The sequence below is a fragment of the Schistocerca gregaria genome, chromosome 1, assembly GCF_023897955.1.
Source record: "Schistocerca gregaria isolate iqSchGreg1 chromosome 1, iqSchGreg1.2, whole genome shotgun sequence".
NCBI classification, from domain to species: domain Eukaryota; kingdom Metazoa; phylum Arthropoda; class Insecta; order Orthoptera; family Acrididae; genus Schistocerca; species Schistocerca gregaria.
Window position 1 is genome coordinate 1,168,727,548 of NC_064920.1, and position 10,234 is coordinate 1,168,737,781.

Genomic DNA, 10,234 nt, shown 5'->3' on the forward strand with positions numbered 1-10,234 from the left:
AAGGGTAGTAGGAGTAATCCATCTAACTACAGACCTATATCATTGACGTCGGTTTGCAGTAGGGCTTTGGAGCATATACTGCATTCAAACATTATGAATCACCTCGAAGGGAACGATCTATTGACACGTAATCAGCATGGCTTCAGAAAACGTCGCTCTTGTGCAACGCAGCTAGCTCTATATTCGCACGAAGTAATGGCCGCTATCGACAGGGAATCTCAAGTTGATTCCGTATTTCTAGATTTCCGGAAAGCTTTTGACACCGTTCCTCACAAGCGACTTCTAATCAAGCTGCGGAGCTATGGGATATCGTCTCAGTTGTGCGACTGGATTCGTGATTTCCTGTCAGGAAGGTCGCAGTTCGTAGTAATAGACGGCAAATCATCGAGTAAAACTGAAATGATATCAGGTGTTCCCCAGGGAAGCGTCCTGGGACCTCTACTGTTCCTGATCTATATAAATGACCTGGGTGACAATCTGAGCAGTTCTCTTAGACTGTTCGCAGATGATGCTGTAATTTACCGTCTAGTAAGGTCATCCGAAGACCAGTATCAGCTGCAAAGCGGTTTAGAAAAGATTGCTGTATGGTGTGTCAGGTGGCAGTTGACGCTAAATAACGAAAAGTGTGAGATGATCCACATGAGTTCCAAAAGAAACCCGTTGGAATTCGATTACTCGATAAATAGTACAATTCTCAAGGCTGTCAATTCAACTAAGTACCTGGGGTGTTAAAATTACGAACAACTTCAGTTGGAAGGACCACATAGATAATATTGTCGGGAAGGCGAGCCAAAGGTTGCGTTTCATTGGCAGGACACTTAGAAGATGCAACAAGTCCACTAAAGAGACAGCTTACACTACACTCGTTCGTCCTCTGTTAGAATATTGCTGCGCGGTGTGGGATCCTTACCAGGTGGGATTGACGGAGGACATCGAAAGGGTGCAAAAAAGGGCAGCTCCTTTTGTATTATCACGTAATAGGGGAGAGAGTGTGGCAGATATGATACGCGAATTGGGATGGAAGTCATTACAGCAAAGACGTTTTTCGTCGCGGCGAGATCTTTTTACGAAATTTCAGTCACCAACTTTCTCTTGCGAATGCGAAAATATTTTGTTGAGCCCAACCTACATAGGTAGGAATGATCATCAAAATAAAATAAGAGAAATCAGAGCTCGAACAGAAAGGTTTAGGTGTTGGTTTTTCCCGCGCGCTGTTAGGGAGTGGAATAGTAGAGAGATAGTATGATCGTGGTTCGATGAACCCTCTGCCAAGCACTTACATGTGAATTGCAGAGTAGTCATGTAGATGTAGATACAGTTCCGCACTGTCGCCTGATAAAGTTAGAGCCTACCGAATATCAGACCAGAGTTTTTAACAAACAGAACACTGCATGTTGTTGTCAATGGAGAGACGTCTACAGACTTTAAACTAACCTCTGGCGTTGGTCAGGGGAGTGTTGTGGGATCATTGCTTTTCAAAATATTATATATATATGACCTATTAGATAGTGTTGGAAGTTCCATGCGGCTTTTCGCGGATGATGCTGTAGTATACAGAGAAGATACAGCATTAGAAAATCGCGGCGAAGTGCAAGAAGATCTGCAGCGGATATGAACTTCGTGCATGGAGTGGGAACTGACCCTTGACATAGGCAAATGTAATGTATTGCGAATACATAGAAAGAAGGTTCCTTTATTGTATGATTATATGATAGTGGAACAAACACTTGTAGCAGTGACTTCTGTAAAATATCTGGGACTATGCGTACGGAACGATTTGAAGTGGAATGATCATATAAAATTAATTGTTGGTAAGGCTGGTACCAGGTTGAGATTCACTGGGAGAGTCCTTAGAAAATGCAGTCCATCAACAAAGGAGGTGGCTTACAAAACACTCGTTAGAGCCATACTTTAATATTAATCATCAGTGTGGGATCCGTACCACGTCGGGTTGACAGAGGAGATAGAGAAGATCCAAAGAAGAGCGGCGCGTTTCGTCACAGGGTTATTTGGTAAGCGTAATAGCGTTACGGACATGTTTAGCAAACTCAAGTGGCAGTCTCTGCAAGAGAGGCGCTTTGTATCGCGGTGTAGCTTGCTGTCCAGGTTTCGAGAGGGTGCGTTTCTGTATGAGGTATCGAATATACTCCTTCCCCCTACTTATACCTCCAGGGGATATCACGAATATAAAATTAGAGAGATTCGAGGGCGCACGGAGGATTTCAGACAGTCGTTCTTCCCGCGAACCACACGCGACTGATACAGGAATGGGGTTAATGACAGTGACAGGTAATCTGCCCTCCGCCACACACCGTTGGGTGGCCTGCGTAGTATAAATGTAGATGTAGATGTAATTCGACGTGGCATGGGATCAACAAGTCGTTGGAAGTTCCCTGCAGAAATATTGAGCCATTCTGCCCACACAGCTGTAGTTAATTGCGTAAGTGTAGCCAGTGCAGGATTTTTTGCACGAACTGACCTCTCGAGTATATCCCTTATGATATTCATCGCTGGCGATCGGGGTGGTCAAATCATTCGCTCCAATTGTCCAAGACGTTCAGGCCAATCGCGAGCAATTATAGCCCAGTGACATTGTCACACACAAAAATTCCATCGTGGAATGTCTGGAAAAAAGGAGGGAAACGAACTCGAATGCCTAGAAAATGATTGATAAACGTCAAGGAAGTCGCAGACTCTAGGAAAAAGACCGTGAACTATGGCGGTTGAGAGGCGAAAAACGGAAGCTCCTATGAACAACTCACAACTTTTATATGTTGAGAAAAACAAAATTCGACTGGTAAATATTTCATGCACCTTAAGGCAGGTAACACAATTTATATCTTCCACGAAGGAAGCAGATGTACATTTTGCTGCCTATTTTAAGCCGGGTTCACACACCAATTTGATGTGGCGCCACAGCTTGTGGTTTGCCACTGTGGCAAAATGAGCTACGAACTCTGCGGAGTTGTACAGTTTTCAGTATGGCATCAGTTGAAATCATATGGACGGGTATGAATATCATATTGCAAGTTATGGCCTTAAAGATGTGACGAGAATTAAATACAAGGAAGACAAAACCCCAATGTTGGATCTGAGAATAGATTTCACACTGGAATAAATCATGCGAAACAAACACATTTATAAAAGAAATAACACTCAGAGACGAATATGCTGTCTGCAATCGCGAACTAATTAAAAGCTGGCATGTAAATGTGATCGGCAGACACGCCATTCTTCCAAGATTTTAAAGTCTTATTGTATTCGTTGCTACAGGAATTTGGAATAACAAATTTTTAGTTTAACAGCTGACACGTCACACTCTGGAATTATTTCCTGCGTACAAACCATAATTTATACAACGCTTGGTCTCCCAAATTACGAAATTTATATGACTCGTTTTTTTGTTAAATGTATTAAGTTCCTTTATTTATTCAAAAAAAGTTAGGACTGTGGGATACGTCATTGGTTAGTAGATATTGCTCGCACACATGCACATACGAACTGCTGCAGAAAGTCAGACATAGGTTGCTGTTCGTGCAGTTTTAGAAGCAGCGAAAGTGTTCTTGTCGACCATTGCTTTCACTTTTTTTCAGAAATAAAATTAAAAAAAACACTGATGTCTAATGGCTTACAGCAACAATTACACCACAATACTGCAGCAGAATGCCGGCCGGGGTGGCCGAGCGGTTCTAGGCGCAACAGTCTGGAACCGCGCGACTGCTACGGTCGCAGGTTCGAATCCTGCCTCGGGCATGGATGTTTGTGATGTCCTTGGATTACTTAGGTTTAAGTAGTTCTAAGTTCTAGGGGACTGATGACCACAGATGTTAAGTCCCATCGTGCTCAGAGCCATTTGAAAAACTTTTGCAACAGAATGTTCGTGTATCGAAATACTGTCACCAAGGTGCAGTGGTGGGGAAAATGGTGCAACAAAGAACGTTCAAGCTGAACTTTTTGTGGTGTGAGAAAAGCTGCGTCTCCTAAGTTGCGTCACGAAAAACTGGGAGTTCACACATGCAACTGCAATGCCACTGCAGTATGCTGTGGCGACACTTTTGTTGCGTGTGTGAACTCGGTTTAAAGGTGCATGAAATATTCTGCGAACCCTGTACATCGTCTAGGACAGGTGGTGCTACGGCTCAATGATGTGCTTGGTATCTCACCGCCAGATACTTTTTTTTACGATTAAGAGAGGCCTCTGTCCTGTTGTACTTCCGATTACAGACATTATGATATTACTTGCACTAGTAGGAATCGATAATTTTATTTCGAAACGTATTGTGAGCCCATCTCTTTCAATTTTTTGATAATTTCAAAGGATCGTAAGGAATATCAGAATATGGTTATCGAAGGTATTGAATAATGTGGGGTAAAGTAACCTTACAAAACAAGTTCAAAATTAAAATATATGCAATAGCTATGCAGTACGCAAGAGGGACAAATGGAACAGTAAAACGGCTATATTGTGTCAGATTATTATGATTGACTCCTCCAAGCATTACGATCTTCAGCTGTTGACAATCATGCCGCCCCTGCATAATTTCCAATTACATCAACCGAATGTTAATTAAGTCGTCGCTAAGGCACATTTTTATTTATTACTTTGTTGATTCTTCTTTAATAGCCTTCAATCTAGGGAGCCGACACGGTTGCTCAGCGTGTTCGGTCAGACGGTTAATCCATCAACGACGAACTTAAACGGATGTCGAACTTAAACGGAAAACAATAAGATTTTTAAAAAAAGGGATAGCGTCTTTGACCAATAATCTAAACGTCCTCGGTCCCAGGTTCCAATCCCGCCACCGTTTAATCTTTAACAATCAGCCGTAGCGGACGAAGGCTTCCGGCGTGAGAAGTCACCCTCAAGCCGCCAAAGGACTTGTTAAAAATGGCGGAGGAGCGGACAGACGTTCAGGGTGCTCTCTTCCTAAAGGCGGAAGAATCAGAACTATCAACAGCGAGAGGATGCAGAGGGAAATGGAAACCACTGCATTAAAGACATAGTGTGTATCCACAGATCATGTGGTCTGCAATTGAAAAAGTGTCATGACCATCTCTCCGTTGGCAAAAGATTCCGCACTAGGCCTCCATTAGGATCCCTGAAACGGGACTGCCAATGTGGAAGTGTGTATCACAAAAAGACTGAGTAACCAACGAAAGGATAACGTTCTTCTAATCATGGTGTAGTACATCAGACGTTTGAACGTGATAGGGAAGCTAGAAAATTTGAAACTGGAGATGATGCTAAGGCTCATTCTAGATACAGTGTGGTCACCGAAGTGAAATGGGAAGAAGACAAGGATTTAAGGTCAGACGAGCACAGGATAATATCAACATCAGCAGAAAATGCTTCACTCTAGAACCGCGCGACCGCACTGATCGCAGGTTCGAATCCTGCTTCGGGCATAGATGTGTGTGATGTCCTTAGGTTAGTTAGGTTTAAGTAGTTCTAAGTTCTAGGGTACTGATGACTTCAGAAGTTAAGTCCCACAGTGCTCAGAGCCATTTGAACCAGAAAATGCTACGACGGAAATAGAATTCGTTACATATAGGAGTGTACGACAGGGATAGCCAGTTATTGTCGAAAGTTTTGCGATAGAATCGTTCTCATCAGAATCAAAAAAACACCGACAACGACAATTCAGGTATACATGGTGACGTCGAGAGCCATGTATAACCGAAGAAATACTTCAGTTGATGAATGAAGGAAGGAAATACAAAAATATTCAGGGAAATTCAGAAATACAAGTCACTTGGGACCGAATAATCCGGAAGTGCGCCGAAGCTAAGGCGAAATGGCTGAATGAAGAGTGTGAAGAAATCGAAAAAGAAATGATTGTCGGAAGGACTGCTTCAACATGCAGAACAGTCAAAACAATCTTCGGTGAAATTAAAATCAAGGGTGGTAATATTAAGAGCGCGATGGGAAATCTTCTGCTAAGTGCAGAGGAGAGAGCAGACGGGTGGAAAGAGTACATTGAAGGCCTTTATGTGGGGAAAGACTTATTCGGTGAAGTAGAGAAGAAGAAATGGGACGCGGTATAGAAAAGGTAGGGGATCCAGTATTAGAAGCAAAATTTGAAAGAGCTTTGGAAGACTTAAAATACCATCTGACTTTCGGAATAACGTGATCCACATCATTGCAAAGATTACAAGAGCCAACAAGGTCTACAATTATAGCTCAATCAGCGTAACAGCTCATGCATCCAAGTTACTCACAAGAATAATATACATATGAACGGAAAAGAAAACAGAGTATGCGTTAGATGACGATCAGTTTGGCTTAAGGAAAGGTACAGGCAACAGAGAGTTAGTACTGACTTTGCACTTAATAATGGAAGAAGACTAAAGAAAAATTAAGACAGATTCAAAGGGTTTGTCGACCTGGAAAAAACATTCCACAAAGTAGAATGGTTTAAGTTGACCGAAAGTCTAAAAAAAATCGGGGTGAGCTGTAGGGAAAGGTAAGAGCCTAGATGAAACAATAAGAGTCGAAGCTCAACAAAAGGGCATAAGAGGAATGTAGTCTTCCGCCACTACTGTTCAATCCATACATCGAAGAAGCAATGATGAAAATAAGAGAAAGTTTGAAGAGTGGAATTACAGTTCAAGGCTGAAGGATATCGACGATAAGATCGCTGATGACATCTCTATCCTCATTGAAAGTGAAGACGAATTACAGGATGTATTAAATGGAGTGAACGGTCTAATGAGTGCAGAATATGGACTGAGAGTAAATCGAAGAAAGGCAAAAGTAGAGAAGTAGCAGAAAAGAGATCAGTGAGAAAATTAACATCAGTATTGGTAATCACGAAGCAGATGAAGTTAAAGAATTTGGCTAGTAAGACAGTAAATTTACCCAAGGCGGACGGAGAAAGCAGAACATAACAAGCAGACTAGCACTGACAAAAATGTTATTCCTGAAGAAGAGAAATCTACTGTTATCAAATATATACCTTACGTTGAGGAAGAAATTTTTCGAGAACGTCCGTTTGATGCCAGCATTCGTATGGTAGTGAGACATGGACTGTGGAAAAATTGGAACAGAAGAGAATCGAAGCATTTGAGATGTGGTGCTACAAATGAAAATTAGATGGACTAATAAGGTAGGGAACGAGGAGGGCCTCTGGACAATCGTCGAGGAAAGGAATATATCTAAAACACTGATAAGAAGAATGGACAGGAAGGTTGGACGTCTGTTAAGACATCAAGGAATAACTTCCATGGCACTAGGTGGAGCTGTAGAGGGTAAAAGCTGTAGAAGAAGACAGAAATTGGAATACACCCAGCAAATAATTGAGAATGTAGGTTGGAAGTGCCACTCTGAGATCAAGAGGTTGGTGGCCTACGGGAGAGGAATTCATGGCGGGCCGCATCAAATCATTCAGAAGACCGATGACACAGAAGAAAAAGGATTCTCTTTGTGTATCATTACATAAAAGGCCTTTTAGTCTTCTGTCTGCGCGGTGTTTCTTGTCTGTCAGATATGTTTTTGTTTCTCTCTCTCATGAGATTACCCTTACCGCAGTTGTTTTGGTTGGTTGGTTGGTTGGTTTGTGGGGGTTAAAGGGACCAGACTGCTACGGTCATCGGTCCCTTTTTCCAAATACTAAGAACACCCACAGAGAATAAAAACGATCAACAGACGATAAGACAGACGACACAGAACAAGAGAAACGTAGACAAAGACCAGACAAGACGAACGAAAATCACACAGAGTGTGACGGTGGTTGGCCGAACATACAAACAAAAAGGGAAAAGCCAACCACCGAGAAACACATGAAAAATCAGACAAATCGTAGGCCAGAGGCCAGAATCAACAGAAAAACTCACACATTTACATTAAGCGATAAAATCCCCCTGCCCGGATAAAACGGAGAACTATGTCCGCTATGGAAGAGTCGTGAGATAAAAGCGCAGAGAGCGTATCAGGCAGCGCAAAAGTCTGCCTGAGCACAGTTAAAAGGGCGCACTCCAACAGAATATGGACCACCGTCAAGGACACCCCACAACGACAAAGAGGGGGATCCTCACGACACAGTAAATAACTGTGCGTGAGTCGGGTGTGGCCAATGCGGAGCCGACAAAGGACGACTGATTCCCTGCGGTTGTCTCGCACGGATGACCGCCACACAGTAGTCGTCTCCTTGATACGGCGGAGTTTGTTTGGCACGGGCAGGTTGCGCCAATCAGTGTCCCATAAATCGAAAACTTTGCGGCGTAATAGTGCCCGCAAATCAGTCGCCGGGAGGCCAATCTCCAGAGATGGTGCACTAGTGGCCTCTTTCGCCAGGCGGTCAACAGTTTCATTTCCGGGTATCCCAACATGGCCCGGGGTCCGGACAAAGACCACAGATCTGCCACAACGGGCAAGAGGATGCAGGGACTCCTGGATAGCCATCACCAGACGAGAACGAGGGAAACACCGGTCGAGAGCTCGTAAACCGCTCAGGGAATCGCTACAGATAACGAAGGACTCACCTGAGCAGGAGCGGATATACTCTAGGGCACGACAGATGGCGACCAGCTCAGCAGTGTAAACACTGCAGCCAGCCGGCAACGAACGTTGTTCAGAATGGTCCCCTAGAGTTAGTGCATAACCGACGCAGTTGTTTTGTTTATCTTCATCTGTAATCCGGTTCGCTTGTCTTGATTTTGGTTTTGTCTCCTTTATATTGTTGGATCATATACAGTAATTTGGAGATCTCATATTTTCCTTAATTTTTGTAAAATGTTTAATGTTGACCTTACTGTTCCACAAGTTTTCTATTATTCTTTTACTAATTTTGTTTCGTCGTCCTCTGGTCTTAAGTACACGGAATGGCATCATTTCTTCCTGATTGTGCTCATCACCGGTTCTATTTTCTTTTTTGCCGTACCATTTGAAACTATTCGCCAACGGCCTTGCCGCAGTGGTAACACCAGTTCCCGTCAGATCACCGAAGATAAGCGCTGTCGGGCTAGGCAAGCACTTGGATGGATGACCATCCGGTCTGCCGAGCGCTGTTGGCAAGCGGGGTGCACTCAGCCCTTGAGGCGCAAACTGAGGAGCTACTTGGTTGAGAAGTAGCGGCCCCGGTCTCGTAAGCTGACATACGGTCGGGAGAGCGGTGTGCTGACCACATGCCCCTACATGTCCACGTCCAGTGACGCCTATGAGCTGAGGAAGACACGGCGGCCCGTCGGTACCGTTGGGACTTCCAAGGCCTGTTCGGACGGAGTTTTATTTGAAGCTATTCCCCAATGCACGTTTACTTCATTTTGTGTGTGATTATTTATGCCCTAGTTATACATTTTCTTGAGTATTCTGTAAATTTCTAATGTAGGAGCTGATTGGTGATGATTTTAGTTGACTTTTCTTATTTTCTGCGATCAGGTACACTAATTCCTTGGTACCCCTGCCATCGAATCTCATGGTTACATTGTGTGCCAACTACAACTTCATTTTCAGTACAGTCATAATTACGTCTTCCACTCCAGTCTGCTATCTCTTGAATTTCTTTGTTTTTCTGCATGTATCTCTTCGTTACTCGGTGGGAAACAATCAGTTTTTAAGATGGTATACATACCTGAAAAAGGCTGGAGACGCTGGACTAATCCAGTCATTACATCATGGTGAGACAGACATTCCGAAATTAAATATAGGATTGTAAGGCGTTCGCAGGAGCAGATATAGACTCAGATAACAATTTAGTAATGGTGAAGATTGAAATGAAGTTTAAGAGAGGAAGAATCAGTGAGATAAGAGGGATAAGGGAATGTGGTGTGAAGTGGCCAGATCGGAAAAAGTGGCCAACACATATTTTTTGCCTTGGCAATCTTTGTGCCTGCCTAGAAACGGTCAAACCGATCTAACATACATCATCACTGTCGGTGAGTCTGACAGACGAAGGTATTTCTGTTATTTTTTACGAAGGTCGATCAGTAAGTAATGCCCCACATTTCTTTCAGAACATATTTATTGTTAAGAATCAGAATTTGGTGACAATATACATCAACATTTCTTGTCCATGTCCTATTTTTCTACGTACTCTCCATCGTCTACTATGGCCGTGCGCCAAAATTGTAGAAGAACATGTACTCCCTGCTGGCAGAAGCTCTTGTCCTGTAAGAATAACCATCTTTTCACTGTTTGACTGACAGACATCATCTTCAAAGTGTGATCCGTGACACAAAGGCCTCTCCGTCAATCTCAAAACGCTCCAAAAATTGAGATCAATCTTTGAATTCTGTG

The 10,234-nt window shown here is 43.2% G+C and overlaps 1 pseudogene; it reads left to right on the forward strand.

Annotated features, from left to right (window-relative positions):
* The first annotated feature begins 8,894 nt into the window (after nucleotides 1-8,894).
* LOC126289498 (5S ribosomal RNA) lies at nucleotides 8,895-9,012 on the forward strand (annotated as a pseudogene).
* Nucleotides 9,013-10,234: the final 1,222 nt, after the last annotated feature.